At 47.4% G+C, this 21,295-nt stretch overlaps 32 non-coding genes across 32 annotated transcripts; all 32 read left to right on the forward strand.

Annotated features, from left to right (window-relative positions):
- The first annotated feature begins 27 nt into the window (after positions 1-27).
- Positions 28-100, forward strand: TRNAM-CAU (transfer RNA methionine (anticodon CAU)). Its single transcript has one exon. It is a non-coding gene; the product is annotated as a tRNA-Met (tRNA).
- A 638-nt stretch (positions 101-738) lies between these two features.
- TRNAM-CAU (transfer RNA methionine (anticodon CAU)) lies at positions 739-811 on the forward strand. The gene has a single exon. It is a non-coding gene; the product is annotated as a tRNA-Met (tRNA).
- A 638-nt stretch (positions 812-1,449) lies between these two features.
- TRNAM-CAU (transfer RNA methionine (anticodon CAU)) lies at positions 1,450-1,522 on the forward strand. The gene has a single exon. It is a non-coding gene; the product is annotated as a tRNA-Met (tRNA).
- Positions 1,523-1,685: 163 nt separating this feature from the next.
- On the forward strand, positions 1,686-1,758 carry TRNAM-CAU (transfer RNA methionine (anticodon CAU)). Its single transcript has one exon. It is a non-coding gene; the product is annotated as a tRNA-Met (tRNA).
- A 162-nt stretch (positions 1,759-1,920) lies between these two features.
- Positions 1,921-1,993, forward strand: TRNAM-CAU (transfer RNA methionine (anticodon CAU)). The gene has a single exon. It is a non-coding gene; the product is annotated as a tRNA-Met (tRNA).
- A 979-nt stretch (positions 1,994-2,972) lies between these two features.
- On the forward strand, positions 2,973-3,045 carry TRNAM-CAU (transfer RNA methionine (anticodon CAU)). The gene has a single exon. It is a non-coding gene; the product is annotated as a tRNA-Met (tRNA).
- A 401-nt stretch (positions 3,046-3,446) lies between these two features.
- TRNAM-CAU (transfer RNA methionine (anticodon CAU)) lies at positions 3,447-3,519 on the forward strand. Its single transcript has one exon. It is a non-coding gene; the product is annotated as a tRNA-Met (tRNA).
- Positions 3,520-3,920: 401 nt separating this feature from the next.
- On the forward strand, positions 3,921-3,993 carry TRNAM-CAU (transfer RNA methionine (anticodon CAU)). Its single transcript has one exon. It is a non-coding gene; the product is annotated as a tRNA-Met (tRNA).
- A 401-nt stretch (positions 3,994-4,394) lies between these two features.
- TRNAM-CAU (transfer RNA methionine (anticodon CAU)) lies at positions 4,395-4,467 on the forward strand. Its single transcript has one exon. It is a non-coding gene; the product is annotated as a tRNA-Met (tRNA).
- An 874-nt stretch (positions 4,468-5,341) lies between these two features.
- On the forward strand, positions 5,342-5,414 carry TRNAM-CAU (transfer RNA methionine (anticodon CAU)). Its single transcript has one exon. It is a non-coding gene; the product is annotated as a tRNA-Met (tRNA).
- A 163-nt stretch (positions 5,415-5,577) lies between these two features.
- TRNAM-CAU (transfer RNA methionine (anticodon CAU)) lies at positions 5,578-5,650 on the forward strand. The gene has a single exon. It is a non-coding gene; the product is annotated as a tRNA-Met (tRNA).
- A 162-nt stretch (positions 5,651-5,812) lies between these two features.
- Positions 5,813-5,885, forward strand: TRNAM-CAU (transfer RNA methionine (anticodon CAU)). Its single transcript has one exon. It is a non-coding gene; the product is annotated as a tRNA-Met (tRNA).
- Positions 5,886-6,864: 979 nt separating this feature from the next.
- TRNAT-CGU (transfer RNA threonine (anticodon CGU)) lies at positions 6,865-6,937 on the forward strand. Its single transcript has one exon. It is a non-coding gene; the product is annotated as a tRNA-Thr (tRNA).
- Positions 6,938-7,338: 401 nt separating this feature from the next.
- TRNAM-CAU (transfer RNA methionine (anticodon CAU)) lies at positions 7,339-7,411 on the forward strand. Its single transcript has one exon. It is a non-coding gene; the product is annotated as a tRNA-Met (tRNA).
- A 401-nt stretch (positions 7,412-7,812) lies between these two features.
- TRNAM-CAU (transfer RNA methionine (anticodon CAU)) lies at positions 7,813-7,885 on the forward strand. Its single transcript has one exon. It is a non-coding gene; the product is annotated as a tRNA-Met (tRNA).
- A 1,113-nt stretch (positions 7,886-8,998) lies between these two features.
- TRNAM-CAU (transfer RNA methionine (anticodon CAU)) lies at positions 8,999-9,071 on the forward strand. Its single transcript has one exon. It is a non-coding gene; the product is annotated as a tRNA-Met (tRNA).
- Positions 9,072-9,234: 163 nt separating this feature from the next.
- TRNAM-CAU (transfer RNA methionine (anticodon CAU)) lies at positions 9,235-9,307 on the forward strand. The gene has a single exon. It is a non-coding gene; the product is annotated as a tRNA-Met (tRNA).
- A 163-nt stretch (positions 9,308-9,470) lies between these two features.
- On the forward strand, positions 9,471-9,543 carry TRNAM-CAU (transfer RNA methionine (anticodon CAU)). Its single transcript has one exon. It is a non-coding gene; the product is annotated as a tRNA-Met (tRNA).
- A 162-nt stretch (positions 9,544-9,705) lies between these two features.
- TRNAM-CAU (transfer RNA methionine (anticodon CAU)) lies at positions 9,706-9,778 on the forward strand. Its single transcript has one exon. It is a non-coding gene; the product is annotated as a tRNA-Met (tRNA).
- A 163-nt stretch (positions 9,779-9,941) lies between these two features.
- On the forward strand, positions 9,942-10,014 carry TRNAM-CAU (transfer RNA methionine (anticodon CAU)). The gene has a single exon. It is a non-coding gene; the product is annotated as a tRNA-Met (tRNA).
- Positions 10,015-10,996: 982 nt separating this feature from the next.
- On the forward strand, positions 10,997-11,069 carry TRNAM-CAU (transfer RNA methionine (anticodon CAU)). The gene has a single exon. It is a non-coding gene; the product is annotated as a tRNA-Met (tRNA).
- Positions 11,070-11,470: 401 nt separating this feature from the next.
- On the forward strand, positions 11,471-11,543 carry TRNAM-CAU (transfer RNA methionine (anticodon CAU)). The gene has a single exon. It is a non-coding gene; the product is annotated as a tRNA-Met (tRNA).
- Positions 11,544-11,944: 401 nt separating this feature from the next.
- Positions 11,945-12,017, forward strand: TRNAM-CAU (transfer RNA methionine (anticodon CAU)). The gene has a single exon. It is a non-coding gene; the product is annotated as a tRNA-Met (tRNA).
- A 1,347-nt stretch (positions 12,018-13,364) lies between these two features.
- Positions 13,365-13,437, forward strand: TRNAK-CUU (transfer RNA lysine (anticodon CUU)). Its single transcript has one exon. It is a non-coding gene; the product is annotated as a tRNA-Lys (tRNA).
- A 638-nt stretch (positions 13,438-14,075) lies between these two features.
- TRNAM-CAU (transfer RNA methionine (anticodon CAU)) lies at positions 14,076-14,148 on the forward strand. The gene has a single exon. It is a non-coding gene; the product is annotated as a tRNA-Met (tRNA).
- Positions 14,149-15,259: 1,111 nt separating this feature from the next.
- On the forward strand, positions 15,260-15,332 carry TRNAM-CAU (transfer RNA methionine (anticodon CAU)). Its single transcript has one exon. It is a non-coding gene; the product is annotated as a tRNA-Met (tRNA).
- Positions 15,333-15,729: 397 nt separating this feature from the next.
- TRNAM-CAU (transfer RNA methionine (anticodon CAU)) lies at positions 15,730-15,802 on the forward strand. The gene has a single exon. It is a non-coding gene; the product is annotated as a tRNA-Met (tRNA).
- Positions 15,803-15,965: 163 nt separating this feature from the next.
- TRNAM-CAU (transfer RNA methionine (anticodon CAU)) lies at positions 15,966-16,038 on the forward strand. The gene has a single exon. It is a non-coding gene; the product is annotated as a tRNA-Met (tRNA).
- A 1,348-nt stretch (positions 16,039-17,386) lies between these two features.
- Positions 17,387-17,460, forward strand: TRNAM-CAU (transfer RNA methionine (anticodon CAU)). Its single transcript has one exon. It is a non-coding gene; the product is annotated as a tRNA-Met (tRNA).
- Positions 17,461-18,334: 874 nt separating this feature from the next.
- Positions 18,335-18,407, forward strand: TRNAM-CAU (transfer RNA methionine (anticodon CAU)). Its single transcript has one exon. It is a non-coding gene; the product is annotated as a tRNA-Met (tRNA).
- An 874-nt stretch (positions 18,408-19,281) lies between these two features.
- TRNAM-CAU (transfer RNA methionine (anticodon CAU)) lies at positions 19,282-19,354 on the forward strand. The gene has a single exon. It is a non-coding gene; the product is annotated as a tRNA-Met (tRNA).
- Positions 19,355-20,229: 875 nt separating this feature from the next.
- Positions 20,230-20,302, forward strand: TRNAM-CAU (transfer RNA methionine (anticodon CAU)). Its single transcript has one exon. It is a non-coding gene; the product is annotated as a tRNA-Met (tRNA).
- Positions 20,303-21,295: the final 993 nt, after the last annotated feature.

The following is a 21,295-nucleotide window of genomic DNA, read 5'->3' on the forward strand; positions in this document are numbered from 1 at the left end:
GGTTGTGTTTCCCAGTGACACCTGTTCGCCTCGGTAGCGCAGTAGGCAGCGCGTCAGTCTCATAATCTGAAGGTCGTGAGTTCAATCCTCACCCGGGGCAAATTTGTTGCAGATTTTTTGTTTGCTCATGAGAGTTTAATTAGGTCGTGAGGGGTGCACTGTCTGGAGCAGTAATAAATGACTGTTGCTCAGTTTTCTTACTTTTTCCACCTTTAATTTGTGGGAACTAATGATACCGGTTGCGTTTCGCAGTGACCCCTGTCCGCCTCGGTAGCGGAGTAGGCAGCGCGTCAGTCTCATAATCTGAAGGTCGTGAGTTCCATCCTCACCCGGGGCAAAGGCGGTGTAGTTGTTTTGTTTGCTTATGAGAGTTTAATTAGGTCGTGAAGGGTGCGCTGTCTGGTGCAGTAATGAATGACTGTTGCTGAGTTTTCTTACTTTTTCGACCTTTAACTTGTGGGAACTATTGATACCGGTTGTGTTTCCCAGTGACACCAGTCCGCCTCGGTAGCGCAGTAGGCGGCGCTTCAGTCTCATAATCTGAAGATCGTGAGTTCAATCCACACCCGGGCCAATGGCGGTGCAGATTTTTTGTTTGCCTATGAGAGTTTAATTAGGTCGTGAGGGGTGCGCTGTCCTGAGCAGTAATGAATGACTGTTGCTGAGTTTTCTTACTTTTTCGACCTTTAACATGTGGGAACGATTGATACCGGTTGTGTTTCCCAGTGACACCTGTTCGCCTCGGTAGCGCCGTAGGCAGCGCGTCAGTCTCATAATCTGAAGGTCGTGAGTTCAATCCTCACCCGGGGCAAATTTGTTGCAGATTTTTTGTTTGCTCATGAAAGTTTAATTAGGTCGTGAGGGGTGCACTGTCTGGAGCAGTAAATTATGACTGTTGCTCAGTTTGCTTACTTTTTCCACCTTTAATTTGTGGGAACTAATGATACCGGTTGCGTTTCCCAGTGACCCCTGTCCGCGTCGGTAGCGCAGTAGGCAGCGCGTCAGTCTCGTAATCTGAAGATCGTGAGTTCAATCCTCTCCCGGGGCAAAGGCGGTGACTATGGCTTCTTTGCTTCTGAGAGTTTAATTAGGTCGTGAAGGGGCCGCTGTCTGGAGCAGTAATGAATGACTGTTGCTGAGTTTTCTTACTTTTTCGACCTTTAACTTGTGGGAACTATTGATGCCGGTTGTGCTTCCCAGTGTCACCTGTCCGTCTCGGTAGTGCAGTAGGCAGCGCGTCAGTCTCATAATCTGAAGGTCGTGAGTTCAATCCTAAGGCGGGCCAATGTCGATGCAGTTTTTTTGTTTGCTTATGAGAGTTTAATTAGGTCGTGAGGGGTGCGCTGTCTGGAACAGTAATGAATGACTGTTGCTGAATTTTCTTATTTTTTCGACCTTTAATTTGTGGAAACGAATGATACCGGTTGCGTTTGCCAGTCACCCCTGTCCGCCTCGGTAGCCCAGTAGGCAGCGCGTCAGTCTCATAATCTGAAGGTCGTGAGTTCAATCCTCACCCGGGGCAGAGGCGGTGCAGGTGTTTTGTTTGCTTATGAGGGTTTAATTAGGTCGTGAGGGGTGCACTGTCTGGAGCAGTAATGAATGACTGTTGCCCAGTCTTCTTATTTTTTCGACCTTTATTTGTGGAAACGAATGATACCGGTTGCGTTTCCCCGTGACCCCTGTCCGCCTCGGTAGCGCAGTAGGCAGCGCGTCAGTCTCATAATCTGAAGGTCGTGAGTTCAATTCTCACCCGGGGAAAGGTGGTGCAGATATTTGTTTGCTTATAAGAGTTTAATTAGGTCGTGAGGGGTGCGCTGTCTGGAGCAGTAATGAATGACTGTTGCTGAGTTTTCTTACTTTTTCAATTTTTAACTTGTGGGAACTATTGATACTGGTTGTGTTTCCCAATGACACCTGTCTGCCTCGGTAGCGCAGTAGGCAGCGCGTCAGTTTCATAATTTGAAGGTCGTGAGTTCAATCCTCACCCGGGGCAAAGGTGGTGCAGTTCTTTGTTTGCTTATGAGAGTTTAATTAGGTCGTGAGGGGTGCGCTGTCTGAAGCAGTAATGAATGACTGTTGCTGAGTTCTCTTACTTTTTCGACCTTTAACTTGTGGGAACTATTGATACCTGTTGTGTTTTCCAGTGACACCTGTCCGCCTCGGTAGCGCAGTAGGCAGCGCGTCAGGCTCATAATCTGAAGGTCGTGAGTTCAATCCTTACCCGGGCCAAAGGCGGTGCAGTTTTTTTGTTTGCTTATGAGAGTTTAATTAGGTTTGGGGGGTGCGCTGTCTGGAGCAGTAATGAATGACTGTTGCTGAGTTTTCTTACTTTTTCGACCTTTAGCTTGAGGGAACTATTGATACCGGTTGTGTTTCCCAGTGACACCTGTCCGCCTCAGTAGCACAGTATGAAGATGTGACAGCACTTTTACACGTGCCACTGCACTGTATTCCTATATTGATTTGTACTGTTTGCGAAGCAGGCAATAAAGAAAAAAAAAGCCTCGGTAGCGCAGTAGGCAGCGCGTCAGTCTCATAATCTGAAGGTCGTGAGTTCAATTATCACCCAGGCCAAAGGCGGTGCAGTTTTTTGTTTGCTTATGACAGTTTAATTAGGTCGTGAGGAGTGCGCTGTCAGGAGCAGTAATGAATGACAGTTGCTCGGTTTTCTTATTTTTTCAACCTTTAATTTGTGGGAACTATTGATGCCGGTTGTGTTTCCCAGAGACACCTGTCCGCCTCGGAAGCGCAGTAGGCAGCGCGTCAGTCTCATAATCTGAAGGTCGTGAGTTCAATACACACCCAGGGTAAAGGCGGTACACATTTTTTTTGCTTATGAGAGTTTAATTCGGTCGTGAGGGGTGCGCTGTCTGGAGCAGTAATAATTGACTGTTGCTCGGTTTTCTTACTGTTTCAATTTTTAACTTGTGGAAACTATTGATACCGGTTGTGTTTTCAAGTGACCCCTGTCCGCTTCGGTAGCGCAGTAGGCAGCGCGTCAGTCTCATAATCTGAAGGTCGTGAGTTCAATCCTCACCCGGGGCAAAGGCGGTGCAGATTTTTTGTTTGCTCATGAGATTTTAATTAGGTCGGGAGGGGTGCACTGTCTGGAGCAGTAATGAATGACTGTTGCCCAGTTTTCCTATTTTTTCGACCTTTAATTTGTGGAAACGAATGATACCGGTTGCGTTTCGCAGTGATCCCTGTCCGCCTCGGTATCGCAGTAGGCAGCGCGTCAGTCTCATAATCTGAAGGTCGTGAGTTCAATTATCACCCAGGCCAAAGGCAGTGCAGATTTTTTGTTAGCCTATGACAGTTTAATTAGGTTGTGAGGGGTGCGCTGTCCTGAGCAGTAATGAATGACTGTTGCTGAGTTTTCTTACTTTTTCGACCTTTAACATGTGAGAACTATTGATACCGGTTGTGTTTCCCAGTGACGCCTGTTTGCCTCGGTAGCGCAGTAGGCAGCGCGTCAGTCTCATAATCTGAAGGTCGTGAGTTCAATCCTCACCCGGGGCAAATTTGTTGCAGATTTTTTGTTTGCTCATGAGAGTTTAATTAGGTCGTGAGGGGTGCACTGTCTTGAGCAGTAATGAATGACAGTTGTTCGGTTTTCTTATTTTTTCAACCTTTAATTTGTGGGAACTAATGATACCGGTTGTGTTTCCCAGTGACCCCTGTCCGCGTCGGTAGCGCAGTAGGCAGCGCGTCAGTCTCGTAATCTGAAGGTCGTGAGTTCAATCCTCTCCCGGGGCAAAGGCGGTGAATATGTTTTGTTTGCTTATGAGAGTTTAATTAGGTCGTGAGGGGTGCACTGTCTGGAGAAGTAATGAATGACTGTTGCTCGCTTTTCCTACTTTTTCGACCTTTAATTTGTGGGAACTAATGATACCGGTTGCGTTTCGCAGTGACCCCTGTCCGCCTCGGTAGCGCAGTAGGCAGCGCGTCAGTCTCATAATCTGAAGGTCGTGAGTTCCATCCTCACCCGGGGCAAAGGCGGTGTAGTTGTTTTGTTTGCTTATGAGAGTTTAATTAGGTCGTGAAGGGTGCGCTGTCTTGTGCAGTAATGAATGACTGTTGCTGAGTTTTCTTACTTTTTCGACCTTTAACTTGTGGGAACTATTGATACCGGTTGTGTTTCCCAGTGACACCAGTCCGCCTCGGTAGCGCAGTAGGCGGCGCTTCAGTCTCATAATCTGAAGATCGTGAGTTCAATCCACACCCGGGCCAATGGCGGTGCAGATTTTTTGTTTGCCTATGAGAGTTTAATTAGGTCGTGAGGGGTGCGCTGTCCTGAGCAGTAATGAATGACTGTTGCTGAGTTTTCTTACTTTTTCGACCTTTAACATGTGGGAACGATTGATACCGGTTGTGTTTCCCAGTGACACCTGTTCGCCTCGGTAGCGCAGTAGGCAGCGCGTCAGTCTCATAATCTGAAGGTCGTGAGTTCAATCCTCACCCGGGGCAAATTTGTTGCAGATTTTTTGTTTGCTCATGAAAGTTTAATTAGGTCGTGAGGGGTGCACTGTCTGGAGCAGTAAATTATGACTGTTGCTCAGTTTGCTTACTTTTTCCACCTTTAATTTGTGGGAACTAATGATACCGGTTGCGTTTCCCAGTGACCCCTGTCCGCGTCGGTAGCGCAGTAGGCAGCGCGTCAGTCTCGTAATCTGAAGATCGTGAGTTCAATCCTCTCCCGGGGCAAAGGCGGTGACTATGGCTTCTTTGCTTCTGAGAGTTTAATTAGGTCGTGAAGGGGCCGCTGTCTGGAGCAGTAATGAATGACTGTTGCTGAGTTTTCTTACTTTTTCGACCTTTAACTTGTGGGAACTATTGATACCGGTTGTGTTTCCCAGTGACACCAGTCCGCCTCGGTAGCGCAGTAGGCGGCGCGTCAGTCTCATAATCTCAAGGTCGTGAGTTCAATCCTCACCCGGGGCAAAGGCGCTGAAGTTTTTTGTTTGCTTATGAGAGTTTAATTATGTCGTGAGGGGTGCGCTGTCTGGAGCAGTAATGAATGACTGCTGCTGAGTTTTCTTACTTTTTCGACCTTTAACTTGTGGGAACTATTGATGCCGGTTGTGCTTCCCAGTGTCACCTGTCCGCCTCGGTAGTGCAGTAGGCAGCGCGTCAGTCTCATAATCTGAAGGTCGTGAGTTCAATCCTAAGGCGGGCCAATGTCGATGCAGTTTTTTTGTTTGCTTATGAGAGTTTAATTAGGTCGTGAGGGGTGCGCTGTCTGGAACAGTAATGAATGACTGTTGCTGAATTTTCTTATTTTTTCGACCTGTAATTTGTGGAAACGAATGATACCGGTTGCGTTTGCCAGTCACCCATGTCCGCCTCGGTAGCCCAGTAGGCAGCGCGTCAGTCTCATAATCTGAAGGTCGTGAGTTCAATCCTCACCCGGGGCAGAGGCGGTGCAGGTGTTTTGTTTGCTTATGAGGGTTTAATTAGGTCGTGAGGGGTGCACTGTCTGGAGCAGTAATGAATGACTGTTGCCCAGTCTTCTTATTTTTTCGACCTTTATTTGTGGAAACGAATGATACCGGTTGCGTTTCCCCGTGACCCCTGTCCGCCTCGGTAGCGCAGTAGGCAGCGCGTCAGTCTCATAATCTGAAGGTCGTGAGTTCAATTCTCACCCGGGGAAAGGTGGTGCAGATATTTGTTTGCTTATAAGAGTTTAATTAGGTCGTGAGGGGTGCGCTGTCTGGAGCAGTAATGAATGACTGTTGCTGAGTTTTCTTACTTTTTCAATTTTTAACTTGTGGGAACTATTGATACTGGTTGTGTTTCCCAATGACACCTGTCTGCCTCGGTAGCGCAGTAGGCAGCGCGTCAGTTTCATAATTTGAAGGTCGTGAGTTCAATCCTCACCCGGGGCAAAGGTGGTGCAGTTCTTTGTTTGCTTATGAGAGTTTAATTAGGTCGTGAGGGGTGCGCTGTCTGAAGCAGTAATGAATGACTGTTGCTGAGTTTTCTTACTTTTTCGACCTTTAACTTGTGGGAACTATTGATACCTGTTGTGTTTTCCAGTGACACCTGTCCGCCTCGGTAGCGCAGTAGGCAGCGCGTCAGGCTCATAATCTGAAGGTCGTGAGTTCAATCCTTACCCGGGCCAAAGGCGGTGCAGTTTTTTTGTTTGCTTATGAGAGTTTAATTAGGTTTGGGGGGTGCGCTGTCTGGAGCAGTAATGAATGACTGTTGCTGAGTTTTCTTACTTTTTCGACCTTTAGCTTGAGGGAACTATTGATACCGGTTGTGTTTCCCAGTGACACCTGTCCGCCTCAGTAGCACAGTATGAAGATGTGACAGCACTTTTACACGTGCCACTGCACTGTATTCCTATATTGATTTGTACTGTTTGCGAAGCAGGCAATAAAGAAAAAAAAAGCCTCGGTAGCGCAGTAGGCAGCGCGTCAGTCTCATAATCTGAAGGTCGTGAGTTCAATTATCACCCAGGCCAAAGGCGGTGCAGTTTTTTGTTTGCTTATGACAGTTTAATTAGGTCGTGAGGAGTGCGCTGTCAGGAGCAGTAATGAATGACAGTTGCTCGGTTTTCTTATTTTTTCAACCTTTAATTTGTGGGAACTATTGATGCCGGTTGTGTTTCCCAGAGACACGTGTCCGCCTCGGAAGCGCAGTAGGCAGCGCGTCAGTCTCATAATCTGAAGGTCGTGAGTTCAATACACACCCAGGGTAAAGGCGGTACACATTTTTTTTGCTTATGAGAGTTTAATTAGGTCGTGAGGGGTGCGCTGTCTGGAGCAGTAATAATTGACTGTTGCTCGGTTTTCTTACTGTTTCAATTTTTAACTTGTGGAAACTATTGATACCGGTTGTGTTTTCAAGTGACCCCTGTCCGCTTCGGTAGCGCAGTAGGCAGCGCGTCAGTCTCGTAATCTGAAGGTCGTGAGTTCAATCCTCACCCGGGGCAAAGGCGGTGCAGATTTTTTGTTTGCTCATGAGATTTTAATTAGGTCGGGAGGGGTGCACTGTCTGGAGCAGTAATGAATGACTGTTGCCCAGTTTTCCTATTTTTTCGACCTTTAATTTGTGGAAACGAATGATACCGGTTGCGTTTCGCAGTGATCCCTGTCCGCCTCGGTATCGCAGTAGGCAGCGCGTCAGTCTCATAATCTGAAGGTCGTGAGTTCAATTATCACCCAGGCCAAAGGCAGTGCAGATTTTTTGTTAGCCTATGACAGTTTAATTAGGTTGTGAGGGGTGCGCTGTCCTGAGCAGTAATGAATGACTGTTGCTGAGTTTTCTTACTTTTTCGACCTTTAACATGTGAGAACTATTGATACCGGTTGTGTTTCCCAGTGACGCCTGTTTGCCTCGGTAGCGCAGTAGGCAGCGCGTCAGTCTCATAATCTGAAGGTCGTGAGTTCAATCCTCACCCGGGGCAAATTTGTTGCAGATTTTTTGTTTGCTCATGAGAGTTTAATTAGGTCGTGAGGGGTGCACTGTCTTGAGCAGTAATGAATGACAGTTGTTCGGTTTTCTTATTTTTTCAACCTTTAATTTGTGGGAACTAATGTTACCGGTTGTGTTTCCCAGTGACCCCTGTCCGCGTCGGTAGCGCAGTAGGCAGCGCGTCAGTCTCGTAATCTGAAGGTCGTGAGTTCAATCCTCTCCCGGGGCAAAGGCGGTGAATATGTTTTGTTTGCTTATGAGAGTTTAATTAGGTCGTGAGGGGTGCACTGTCTGGAGAAGTAATGAATGACTGTTGCTCGCTTTTCCTACTTTTTCGACCTTTAATTTGTGGGAACTAATGATACCGGTTGCGTTTCGCAGTGACCCCTGTCCGCCTCGGTAGCGCAGTAGGCAGCGCGTCAGTCTCATAATCTGATGGTCGTGAGTTCCATCCTCACCCGGGGCAAAGGCGGTGTAGTTGGTTTCTTTGCTTATGAGAGTTTAATTAGGTTGTGAAGGGTGCGCTGTCTGGAGCAGTAATGAATGACTGTTGCTGAGTTTTCTTACTTTTTCGACCTTTAACTTGTGGGAACTATTGATACCGGTTGTGTTTCCCAGTGACACCAGTCCGCCTCGGTAGCGCAGTAGGCGGTGCGTCAGTCTCATAATCTCAAGGTCGTGAGTTCAATCCACATCCGGGGCAAAGGCGGTGCAGAATTTTTGTTTGCTTATGAGAGTTTAATTAGGTCGTGAGGGGTGCACTGTCTGGAGCAGTAATGAATGACTGTTGCTCGGTTTTCTTACTTTTTCGACCTTTAATTTGTGGGAAATAATGATACCGGTTGCGTTTCTCAGTGACCCCTGTCTGCCTCGGTAGTGCAAAAGCAGCACGTCTGTCTCATAATCTGAAGGTCGTGAGTTCAATCCCCACCCGGGGCAAAGGTGTTGCAGATTTTTTTTGTTTTCCTATGAGAGATTTATTGGGTCGTGAGGGTTGCGCTGTCTGGAGCAGTAATGAATGACTGTTGCTCAGTTTTCTTACTTTTTCGACCTATAGTTTGTGGGAACTAATGATACCGGTTGCGTTTCCCAGTGACCCCTGTCTGCCTCGGAAGCGCACTAGGCAGCGCGTCAGTCTCATAATCTGAAGGTCGTGAGTTCAATCCTCACCCGGGGCAACTTTGGTGCAGATTTTTTGTTTGCTCATGAGAGTTTAATTAGGTCGTGAGGGGTGCACTGTCTGGAGCAGTAATAAATGACTGTTGCTCAGTTTTCTTACTTTTTCCACCTTTAATTTGTGGGAACTAAGTATACCGGTTGCGTTTCCCAGTGACCCCTGTCCGCGTCGGTAGCGCAGTAGGCAGCGCGTCAGTCTCGTAATCTGAAGGTCGTGAGTTCAATCCTAAGGCGGGCCAATGTCGATGCAGTTTTTTTGTTTGCTTATGAGAGTTTAATTAGGTCGTGAGGGGTGCGCTGTCTGGAACAGTAATGAATGACTGTTGCTGAATTTTCTTATTTTTTCAATTTTTAACTTGTGGGAACTATTGATACTGGTTGTGTTTCCCAATGACACCTGTCCGCCTCGGTAGCGCAGTGGGCAGCGCGTCAGTTTCATAATCTGAAGGTCGTGAGTTCAATCCTCACCCGGGGCAAAGGTGGTGCAGTTCTTTGTTTGCTTATGAGAGTTTAAATAGGTCGTTAGGGGTGCGCTGTCTGAAGCAGTAATGAATGACTGTTGCTGAGTTTTCTTACTTTTTCGATCTTTAACTTGTGGGAACTTTTGATACCTGTTGCGTTTTCCAGTGACACCTGTCCGCCTCGGTAGCCCAGTAGGCAGCGCGTCAGTCTCATAATCTGAAGGTCGTGAGTTCAATCCTCACCCGGGGCAGAGGCGGTGCAGATGTTTTGTTTGCTTATGAGGGTTTAATTAGGTCGTGAGGGGTGCACTGTCTGGAGCAGTAATGAATGACTGTTGCCCAGTCTTCTTATTTTTTCGACCTTTATGTGTGGAAACGAATGATACCGGTTGCGTTTCCCCGTGACCCCTGTCCGCCTCGGTAGCGCAGTAGGCAGCGCGTCAGTCTCATAATCTGAAGGTCGTGAGTTCAATTCTCACCCGGGGAAAGGTGGTGCAGATATTTGTTTGCTTATAAGAGTTTAATTAGGTCGTGAGGGGTGCGCTGTCTGGAGCAGTAATGAATGACTGTTGCTGAGTTTTCTTACTTTTTCAATTTTTAACTTGTGGGAACTATTGATACTGGTTGTGTTTCCCAATGACACCTGTCTGCCTCGGTAGCGCAGTAGGCAGCGCGTCAGTTTCATAATCTGAAGGTCGTGAGTTCAATCCTCACCCGGGGCAAAGGTGGTGCAGTTCTTTGTTTGCTTATGAGAGTTTAATTAGGTCGTGAGGGGTGCGCTGTCTGAAGCAGTAATGAATGACTGTTGCTGAGTTTTCTTACTTTTTCGACCTTTAACTTGTGGGAACTATTGATACCTGTTGTGTTTTCCGGTAACACCTGTCCGCCTCGGTAGCGCAGTAGGCAGCGCGTCAGGCTCATAATCTGAAGGTCGTGAGTTCAATCCTCACCCGGGCCAAAGGCGGTGCAGTTTTTTTGTTTGCTTATGAGAGTTTAATTAGGTCTTGAGGGGTGCGCTGTCTGGAGCAGTAATGAATGACTGTTGCTGAGTTTTCTTACTTTTTCGACCTTTAGCTTGAGGGAACTATTGATACCGGTTGTGTTTCCCAGTGACACCTGTCCGCCTCGGTAGCACAGTATGAAGATGTGACAGCACTTTTACACGTGACACTGCACTGTATTCCTATATTGATTTGTACTGTTTGCGAAGCAGGCAATAAAGAAAAAAAAGCCTCGGTAGCGCAGTAGGCAGCGCGTCAGTCTCATAATCTGAAGGTCGTGAGTTCAATTATCACCCAGGCCAAAGGCGGTGCAGTTTTTTGTTTGCTTATGACAGTTTAATTAGGTCGTGAGGAGTGCGCTGTCAGGAGCAGTAATGAATGACAGTTGCTCGGTTTTCTTATTTTTTCAACCTTTAATTTGTGGGAACTATTGATGCCGGTTGTGTTTCCCAGAGACACCTGTCCGCCTCGGAAGCGCAGTAGGCAGCGCGTCAGTCTCATAATCTGAAGGTCGTGAGTTCAATACACACCCAGGGTAAAGGCGGTACACATTTTTTGTTTGCTTATGAGAGTTTAATTAGGTCGTGAGCGGTGCGCTGTCTGGAGCAGTAATAATTGACAGTTGCTCGGTTTTCTTATTTTTTCAACCTTTAATTTGTGGGAACTATTGATGCCGGTTGTGTTTCCCAGAGACACCTGTCCGCCTCGGAAGCGCAGTAGGCAGCGCGTCAGTCTCATAATCTGAAGGTCGTGAGTTCCATACACACCCAGGGTAAAGGCGGTACACATTTTTTGTTTGCTTATGAGAGTTTAATTAGGTCGTGAGGGGTGCGCTGTCTGGAGCAGTAATAATTGACTGTTGCTCGGTTTTCTTACTGTTTCAATTTTTAACTTGTGGAAACTATTGATACCGGTTGTGTTTTCAAGTGACCCCTGTCCGCTTCGGTAGCGCAGTAGGCAGCGCGTCAGTCTCATAATCTGAAGGTCGTGAGTTCAATCCTCACCCGGGGCAAAGGCGGTGCAGATTTTTTGTTTGCTCATGAGATTTTAATTAGGTCGGGAGGGGTGCACTGTCTGGAGCAGTAATGAATGACTGTTGCCCAGTTTTCCTATTTTTTCGACCTTTAATTTGTGGAAACGAATGATACCGGTTGCGTTTCGCAGTGATCCCTGTCCGCCTCGGTATCGCAGTAGGCAGCGCGTCAGTCTCATAATCTGAAGGTCGTGAGTTCAATTATCACCCAGGCCAAAGGCAGTGCAGATTTTTTGTTAGCCTATGACAGTTTAATTAGGTTGTGAGGGGTGCGCTGTCCTGAGCAGTAATGAATGACTGTTGCTGAGTTTTCTTACTTTTTCGACCTTTAACATGTGAGAACTATTGATACCGGTTGTGTTTCCCAGTGACGCCTGTTTGCCTCGGTAGCGCAGTAGGCAGCGCGTCAGTCTCATAATCTGAAGGTCGTGAGTTCAATCCTCACCCGGGGCAAATTTGTTGCAGATTTTTTGTTTGCTCATGAGAGTTTAATTAGGTCGTGAGGGGTGCACTGTCTTGAGCAGTAATGAATGACAGTTGTTCGGTTTTCTTATTTTTTCAACCTTTAATTTGTGGGAACTAATGATACCGGTTGCGTTTCCCAGTGACCCCTGTCCGCGTCGGTAGCGCAGTAGGCAGCGCGTCAGTCTCGTAATCTGAAGGTCGTGAGTTCAATCCTCTCCCGGGGCAAAGGCGGTGAATATGTTTAGTTTGCTTATGAGAGTTTAATTAGGTCGTGAGGGATGCACTGTCTGGAGAAGTAATGAATGACTGTTGCTCGGTTTCCCTACTTTTTCGACCTTTAATTTGTGGGAACTAATGATACCGGTTAAGTTTCGCAGTGACCCCTGTCCGCCTCGGTAGCGCAGTAGGCAGCGCGTCAGTCTCATAATCTGAAGGTCGTGAGTTCCATCCTCACCCGGGGCAAAGGCGGTGTAGTTGGTTTCTTTGCTTATGAGAGTTTAATTAGGTTGTGAAGGGTGCGCTGTCTGGAGCAGTAATGAATGACTGTTGCTGAGTTTTCTTACTTTTTCGACCTTTAACTTGTGGGAACTATTGATACCGGTTGTGTTTCCCAGTGACACCAGTCCGCCTCGGTAGCGCAGTAGGCGGTGCGTCAGTCTCATAATCTCAAGGTCGTGAGTTCAATCCACATCCGGGGCAAAGGCGGTGCAGAATTTTTGTTTGCCTTTGAGAGTTTATTTAGGTCGTGAGGGGTGCGCTGTTTGGAGCAGTAATGAATGACTGTTGCTGAATTTTCTTACTTTTTCGACCTTTAACGTGTGGGAACTATTGATACCGGTTGTGTTTCCCAGTGACACCTGTCCGCCTCGGTAGCGCAGTATGCAGCGCGTCAGTCTCATAATCTGAAGGTCGTGAGTTCAATCCACACCCGGGGCAAAGGCGGTAAAGTTTTTTGTTTGCTTATGAGAGTTTAATTAGGTCGTGAGGGGTGCACTGTCTGGAGCAGTAATGAATGACTGTTGCTCGGTTTTCTTACTTTTTCGACCTTTAATTTGTGGGAACTAATGATACCGATTGCGTTTCCCAGTGACCCCTGTCCGCCTCGGTAGTGCAAAAGCAGCACGTCTGTCTCAAATTCTGAAGGCCGTGAGTTCAATCCCCACCCGGGGCAAAGGTGTTGCAGATTTTTTTTGTTTTCCTATGAGAGATTTATTGGGTCGTGAGGGTTGCGCTGTCTGGAGCAGTAATGAATGACTGTTGCTCAGTTTTCTTACTTTTTCGACCTATAGTTTGTGGGAACTAATGATACCGGTTGCGTTTCCCAGTGACCCCTGTCTGCCTCGGAAGCGCACAAGGCAGCGCGTCAGTCTCATAATCTGAAGGTCGTGAGTTCAATCCTCACCCGGGGCAACTTTGGTGCAGATTTTTTGTTTGCTCATGAGAGTTTAATTAGGTCGTGAGGGGTGCACTGTCTGGAGCAGTAATAAATGACTGTTGCTCGGTTTTCTTACTTTTTCGACCTTTTTTTGTGGGAACTAATGATACCGGTTGCGTTTCGCAGTGACCCCTGTCCGCCTCGGTAGCGCAGTAGGCAGCGCGTCAGTCTCATAATCTGAAGGTCGTGAGTTCAATTCTCACCCAGGCCAAAGGCGGTGCAGTTTTTTGTTTGCTTATGACAGTTTAATTAGGTCGTGAGGAGTGCGCTGTCAGGAGCAGTAATGAATGACAGTTGCTCGGTTTTCTTATTTTTTCAACCTTTAATTTGTGGGAACTAATGATACCGGTTGCGTTTCCCAGTGACCCCAGTCTGCCTCGGTAGCGCAGTAGGCAGCGCGTCAGTCTCTTATTCTGAAGCTCGTGAGTTCAATCCTCACCCGGGGCAAAGGCGGTGAAGTTTTTTTGTTTGTTTATGAGAGTTTAATTAGGTCGAGAAGGGTGCGCTGTCTGGAGCAGTAATGAATGACTGTTGCCGAGTTTTCTTACTTTTTCAACCTTTAATTTGTGGGAACTAATGATACCGGTTGCGTTTCCCAGTGACACCAGTCCGCCTCGGTAGCGCAGTAGGCGGTGCGTCAGTCTCATAATCTCAAGGTCGTGAGTTCAATCCCCACCCGGGGCAAAGGTGTTGCAGATTGTTTTGTTTTCCTATGAGAGATTTATTGGGTCGTGAGGGGTGCGCTGTCTGGAGCAGTAATGAATGACTGTTGCTCGGTTTTCTTACTTTTTCGACCTATAGTTTGTGGGAACTAATGATACCGGTTGCATTTCCCAGTGACCCCTGTCTGCCTCGGTAGCGATTAAGCAGCGCGTCAGTCTCATAATCTGAAGGTCGTGAGTTCAATCATAACCCAGGGCAAAGGCGGTGCAGATTTTTTGTTTGCTTTTGAGAGTTTAATTAGGTCGTGAGGGGTGCACTGTGTGGAGCAGTAATGAATTACTGTTGCTCGGTTTTCTTACTTTTTCGACCTTTAATTTGTGGGAACTAATGATACCGGTTGCGTTTCGCAGTGACCCCTGTCCGCCTCGGTAGCGCAGTAGGCCGCGCGTCAGTCTCATAATCTGAAGATCGTGAGTTCAATCCTCACCCGGGGCAAATTTGTTGCAGATTTTTTGTTTGCTCATGAGAGTTTAATTAGGTCGTGAGGGGTGCACTGTCTGGAGCAGTAATAAATGACTGTTGCTCAGTTTTCTTACTTTTTCCAACTTTAATTTGTGGGAACTAAGTATACCGGTTGCGTTTCCCAGTGACCCCTGTCCGCGTCGGTAGCGCAGTAGGCAGCGCGTCAGTCTCGTAATCTGAAGGTCGTGAGTTCAATCCTCTCCCAGGGCAAAGGCGGTGAATATGGTTTCTTTGCTTCTGAGAGTTTAATTAGGTCGTGAAGGGGCCGCTGTCTGGAGCAGTAATGAATGACTGTTGCTGAGTTTTCTTACTTTTTCGACCTTTAACTTGTGGGAACTATTGATACCGGTTGTGTTTCCCAGTGACACCAGTCCGCCTCAGTAGTGCAGTAGGCGGCGCGTCAGTCTCATAATCTGAAGGTCGTGAGTTCAATCCTCACCCGGGACAAAGGCGGTGCAGATTTTTTGTTTGCTCATGAGATTTTAATTAGGTCGGGAGGGGTGCGCTGTCTGGAGCAGTAATAAATGACTGTTGCTCGGTTTTCTTACTTTTTCGACCTTTAATTTGTGGGAACTAATGATACCGGTTGCGTTTCGCAGTGACCCCTGTCCGCCTCGGTAGCGCAGTAGGCGGCGCGTCAGTCTCATAATCTCAAGGTCGTGAGTTCAATCCTCACCCGGGGAAAAGGCGCTGAAGTTTTTTGTTTGCTTATGAGAGTTTAATTAAGTCGTGAGGGGTGCGCTGTCTGGAGCAGTAATGAATGACTGCTGCTGAGTTTTCTTACTTTTTCGACCTTTAACTTGTGGGAACTATTGATACCGGTTGTGTTTCCCAGTGTCACCTGTCCGCCTCGGTAGTGCAGTAGGCAGCGCGTCAGTCTCATAATCTGAAGGTCGTGAGTTCAATCCTAAGGCGGGCCAATGTCGATGCAGTTTTATTGTTTGCTTATGAGAGTTTAATTAGGTCGTGAGGGGTGCGCTGTCTGGAACAGTAATGAATGACTGTTGCTGAATTTTCTTATTTTTTCGACCTTTAATTTGTGGAAACGAATGATACCGGTTGCGTTTGCCAGTCACCCCTGTCCGCCTCGGTAGCCCAGTAGGCAGCGCGTCAGTCTCATAATCTGAAGGTCGTGAGTTCAATCCTCACCCGGGGCAGAGGCGGTGCAGATGCTTTGTTTGCTTATGAGGGTTTAATTAGGTCGTGAGGGGTGCACTGTCTGGAGCAGTAATGAATGACTGTTGCCCAGTCTTCTTATTTTTTCGACCTTTATTTGTGGAAACGAATGATACCGGTTGCGTTTCCCCGTGGCCCCTGTCCGCCTCGGTAGCGCAGTAGGCAGCGCGTCAGTCTCATAATCTGAAGGTCGTGAGCTCAATCCTCACCCGGGGAAAGGTGGTGCAGATATTTGTTTGCTTATAAGAGTTTAATTAAGTTGTGAGGGGTGCGCTGTCTGGAGCAGTAATGAATGACTGTTGCTGAGTTTTCTTACTTTTCAATTTTTAACTTGTGGGAACTATTGATACTGGTTGTGTTTCCCAATGACACCTGTCCGCCTCGGTAGCGCAGTAGGCAGCGCGTCAGTTTCATAATCTGAAGGTCGTGAGTTCAATCCTCACCCGGGGCAAAGGTGGTGCAGTTCTTTGTTTGCTTATAAGAGTTTAATTGGGTCGTGAGGGGTGCGCTGTCTGAAGCAGTAATGAATGACTGTTGCTGAGTTTTCTTACTTTTTCGACCTTTAACTTGTGGGAACTATTGATACCTGTTGTGTTTTCCAGTGACACCTGTCCGACTCGGTAGCGCAGTAGGCAGCGCGTCAGGCTCATAATCTGAAGGTCGTGAGTTCAATCCTCACCCGGGCCAAAGGCGGTGCAGATTTTTTGTTTGCTCATGAGATTTTAATTAGGTCGGGAGGGGTGCACTGTCTGGAGCAGTAATGAATGACTGTTGCCCAGTTTTCCTATTTTTTCGACCTTTAATTTGTGGAAACGAATGATACCGGTTGCGTTTCGCAGTGATCCCTGTCCGAATCGGTAGCGCAGTAGGCAGCGCATCAGTCTCATAATCTGAAGGTCGTGAGTTCCATCCTCACCCGGGGCCAAGGCGGTGTAGTTGTTTTGTTTGCTTATGAGAGTTTAATTAGGTCGTGAAGGATGCGCTGTCTGGAGCAGTAATGAATGACTGTTGCTGAGTTTTTTTTATTTTTTCGACCTTTAACTTGTGGGAACTATTGAGACCGGTTGTGTTTCCCAGTGACACCAGTCCGCCTCGGTAGCGCAGTAGGCGGTGCGTCAGTCTCATAATCTCAATGTCGTGAGTTCAATCCACACCCGGGGCAAAGGCGGTGCAGAATTTTTGTTTGCCTTTGAGAGTTTAATTAGGTCGTGAGGGGTGCGCTGTTTGGCGCAGTAATGAATGACTGTTGCTGAATTTTCTTACTTTTTCGACCTTTAACGTGTGGGAACTATTGATACCGGTTGTGTTTCCCAGTGACACCTGTCCGCCTCGGTAGCGCAGTATGCAGCGCGTCAGTCTCATAATCTGAAGGTCGTGCGTTCAATCCACACCCAGGGCAAAGGCGGTAAAGTTTTTTGTTTGCTTATGAGAGTTTAATTAGGTCGTGAGGGGTGCACTGTCTGGAGCAGTAATGAATGACTGTTGCTCGGTTTTCTTACTTTTTCGACCTTTAATTTGTGGGAACTTATGATACCGGTTGCGTTTCCCAGTGACCCCTGTCCGCCTCGGTAGTGCAAAGGCAGCACGTCTGTCTCATAATCTGAAGGTCGTGAGTTCAATCCCAACCCGGGGCAAAGGTGTTGCAGATTTTTTTGTTTTCCTATGAGAGATTTATTGGGTCGTGAGGGGTGCGCTGTCTGGAGCAGTAATGAATGACTGTTGCTCAGTTTCCTTACTTTTTCGACCTATAGTTTGTGGGAACTAATGATACCGGTTGCGTTTCCCAGTGACCCCTGTCTGCCTCGGAAGCGCACTAGGCAGCGCGTCAGTCTCATAATCTGAAGGTCGTGAGTTCAATCCTCACCCGGGGCAACTTTGGTGCAGATTTTTTGTTTGCTCATGAGAGTTTAATTAGGTCGTGAGGGGTGCACTGTCTGGAGCAGTAATAAATGACTGTTGCTCGGTTTTCTTACTTTTTCGACCTTTAATTTGTGGGAACTAATGATACCGGTTGCGTTTCGCAGTGACCCCTGTCAGCCTCGGTAGCGCAGTAGGCAGCGCGTCAGTCTCATAATCTGAAGGTCGTGAGTTCAATTCTCACCCAGGCCAAAGGCGGTGCAGTTTTTTGTTTGCTTATGACAGTTTAATTGGGTCGTGAGGAGTGCGCTGTCAGGAGCAGTAATGAATGACAGTTGCTCGGTTTTCTTATTTTTTCAACCTTTAATTTGTGGGAACTAATGATACCGGTTGCGTTTCCCAGTGACCCCAGTCTGCCTCGGTAGCGCAGTAGGCAGCGCGTAAGTCTCATATTCTGAAGCTCGTGAGTTCAATCCTCACCCGGGGCAAAGGCGGTGAAGTTTTTTTGTTTGTTTATGAGAGTTTAATTAGGTCGTGAAGGGTGCGCTGTCTGGAGCAGTAATGAATGACTGTTGCCGAGTTTTCTTACTTTTTCGACCTTTAACTTGTGGGAACTAATGATACCGGTTGCGTTTCCCAGTGACCCCTGTCCGCCTCGGTAGTGCAAAGGCAGCACGTCTGTCTCATAATCTGAAGGTCGTGAGTTCAATCCCCACCCGGGGCAAAGGTGTTGCAGATTTTTTTGTTTTCCTATGAGAGATTCATTGGGTCGTGAGGGGTGCGCTGTCTGGAGCAGTAATGAATGACTGTTGCTGAGTTTTCTTACTTTTTCGACCTTTAACTTGAGGGAACTATTGATACCGGTTGTGTTTCCCATTGACACCTGTCCGCCTCGGTAGCGCAGTAGGCAGCGCGTCATTCTCATAATCTGAAGGTCGTGAGTTCAATTCTCACCCAGGCCAAAGGCGGTGCAGTTTTTTTGTTTGCTTATGACAGTTTAATTAGGTCGTGAGGAGTGCACTGTCAGGAGCAGTAATGAATGACAGTTGCTGGGTTTTCTTATTTTTTCAACCTTTAATTTGTGGGAACTAATGATACCGGTTGCGTTTCCCAGTGACCCCAGTCTGCCTCGGTAGCGCAGTAGGCAGCGCGTCAGTCTCATATTCTGAAGCTCGTGAGTTCAATCCTCACCCGGGGCAAAGGCGGTGAAGTTTTTTTTGTTTGCTTATGAGAGTTTAATTAGGTCGTGAAGGGTGCGCTGTCTGGAGCAGTAATGAATGACTGTTGCCGAGTTTTCTTACTTTTTCGACCTTTATTTTGTGGGAACTAATGATACCGGTTGCGTTTCCCAGTGACCCCTGTCCGCCTCGGTAGTGCAAAGGCAGCACGTGTGTCTCATAATCTGAAGGTCGTGCGTTCAATCCCCACCCGGGGCAAAGGTGTTTCAGATTTTTTTTGTTTTCCTATGAGAGATTTATTGGGTCGTGAGGGGTACGCTGTCTGGAGCAGTAATGAATGACTGTTGCTCGGTTTTCTTACTTTTTCGACCTATAGTTTGTGGGAACTAATGATACCGGTTGCATTTCCCAGTGACCCCTGTCTGCCTCGGTAGCGATTAAGCAGCGCGTCAGTCTCATAATCTGAAGGTCGTGAGTTCAATGATAACCCAGGGCAAAGGCGGTGCAGATTTTTTGTTTGCTTATGAGAGTTTATTTAGGTCATGAGGGGTGCACTGTCTGAAGCAGTAATAAATGACTGTTGCTCAGTTTTCTTACTTTTTCCACCTTTTTTTGTGGGAACTAATGATACCGGTTGCGTTTGCCAGGGACTCTTGTCTGCCTCGGTAGCGCAGTAGGCAGCGCGTCAGTCTCATAATCTGAAGGTCGTGAGTTCAATCCTCACAGGGGCAAAGGCGGTGCAGATTTTTTGTTTGCTTATGAGAGTTTAATTAGGTCGTGAGTGGCGCACTGTGTGGAGCAGTAATGAATTACTGTTGCTCGGTTTTCTTACTTTTTCGACCTTTAATTTGTGGGAACTAATGATACCGGTTGCGTTTCGCAGTGACCCCTGTCCGCCTCGGTAGCGCAGTAGGCAGCGCGTCAGTCTCATAATCTGAAGATCGTGAGTTCAATCCTCACCCGGGGCAAATTTGTTGCAGATTTTTTGTTTGCTCATGAGAGTTTAATTAGGTCGTGAGGGGTGCAACGTCTGGAGCAGTAATAAATGACTGTTGCTCAGTTTTCTTACTTTTTCCACCTTTAATTTGTGGGAACTAAGTATACCGGTTGCGTTTCCCAGTGACCCCTGTCCGCGTCGGTAGCGCAGTAGGCAGCGCGTCAGTCTCATAATCTGAAGGTAGTGAGTTCCATCCTCACCCGGGGCAAAGGCGGTGTAGTTGGTTTCTTTGCTTATGAGAGTTTAATTAGGTTGTGAAGGGTGCGCTGTCTGGAGCAGTAATGAATGACTGTTGCTGAGTTTTCTTACTTTTTCGACCTTTAACTTGTGGGAACTATTGATACCGGTTGTGTTTCCCAGTGACACCAGTCCGCCTCGGTAGCGCAGTAGGCGGTGCGTCAGTCTCATAATCTCAAGGTCGTGAGTTCAATCCACATCCGGGGCAAAGGCGGTGCAGAATTTTTGTTTGCCTTTGAGAGTTTAATTAGGTCGTGAGGGGTGCGCTGTTTGGAGCAGTAATGAATGACTGTTGCTGAATTTTCTTACTTTTTCGACCTTTAACGTGTGGGAACTATTGATACCGGTTGTGTTTCCCAGTCACACCTGTCCGCCTCGGTAGTGCAGTAGGCAGCGCGTCAGTCTCGTAATCTGAAGGTCGTGAGTTCAATCCTCTCCCAGGGCAAAGGCGAGGAATATGGTTTCTTTGCTTCTGAGAGTTTAATTAGGTCGTGAAGGGGCCGCTGTCTGGAGCAGTAATGAATGACTGTTGCTGAGTTTTCTTACTTTTTCGACCTTTAACTTGTGGGAACTATTGATACCTGTTGTGTTTTCCAGTGACACCTGTCCGCCTCGGTAGCGCAGTGGGCAGCGCGTCAGGCTCATAATCTGAAGGTCGTGAGTTCAATCCTCACCCGGGCCAAAGGCGGTGCAGTTTTTTTGTTTGCTTATGAGAGTTTAATTAGGTCGTGAGGGGTGCACTGTCTGGAGAAGTAATGAATGACTGTTGCTCGGTTTTCCTACTTTTTCGACCTTTAATTTGTGGGAACTAATGATACCGGTTGCGTTTCGCAGTGACCCCTGTCCGCCTCGGTAGCGCAGTAGGCAGCGCGTCAGTCTCATAATCTGAAGGTCGTGAGCTCCATCCTCACCCGGGGCAAAGGCGGTGTAGTTGGTTTCTTTGCTTATGAGAGTTTAATTAGGTTGTGAAGGGTGCGCTGTCTGGAGCAGTAATGAATGACTGTTGCTGAGTTTTCTTACTTTTTCGACCTTTAACTTGTGGGAACTATTGATACCAGTTGTGTTTCCCAGTGACACCAGTCCGCCTCGGTAGCGCAGTAGGCGGTGCGTCAGTCTCATAATCTCAAGGTCGTGAGTTCAATCCACATCCGGGGCAAAGGCGGTGCAGAATTTTTGTTTGCCTTTGAGAGTTTAATTAGGTCGTGAGGGGTGCGCTGTTTGGAGCAGTAATGAATGACTGTTGCTGAATTTTCTTACTTTTTCAACCTTTAACGTGTGGGAACTATTGATACCGGTTGTGTTTCCCAGTGACACCTGTCCGCCTCGGTAGCGCAGTATGCAGCGCGTCAGTCTCATAATCTGAAGGTCGTGAGTTCAATCCACACCCGGGGCAAAGGCGGTAAAGTTTTTTGTTTGCTTATGAGAGTTTAATTAGGTCGTGAGGGGTGCACTGTCTGGAGCAGTAATGAATGACTGTTGCTCGGTTTTCTTACTTTTTCGACCTTTAATTTGTGGGAACTAATGATACCGGTTGCGTTTCCCAGTGACCCCTGTCCGCCTCGGTAGTGCAAAAGCAGCACGTCTGTCTCATAATCTGAAGGTCGTGAGTTCAATCCCCACCCGGGGCAAAGGTGTTGCAGATTTTTTTTGTTTTCCTATGAGAGATTTATTGGGT

This window comes from Rhipicephalus microplus, chromosome 3, assembly GCF_043290135.1.
Source record: "Rhipicephalus microplus isolate Deutch F79 chromosome 3, USDA_Rmic, whole genome shotgun sequence".
NCBI lineage: Eukaryota > Metazoa > Arthropoda > Arachnida > Ixodida > Ixodidae > Rhipicephalus > Rhipicephalus microplus.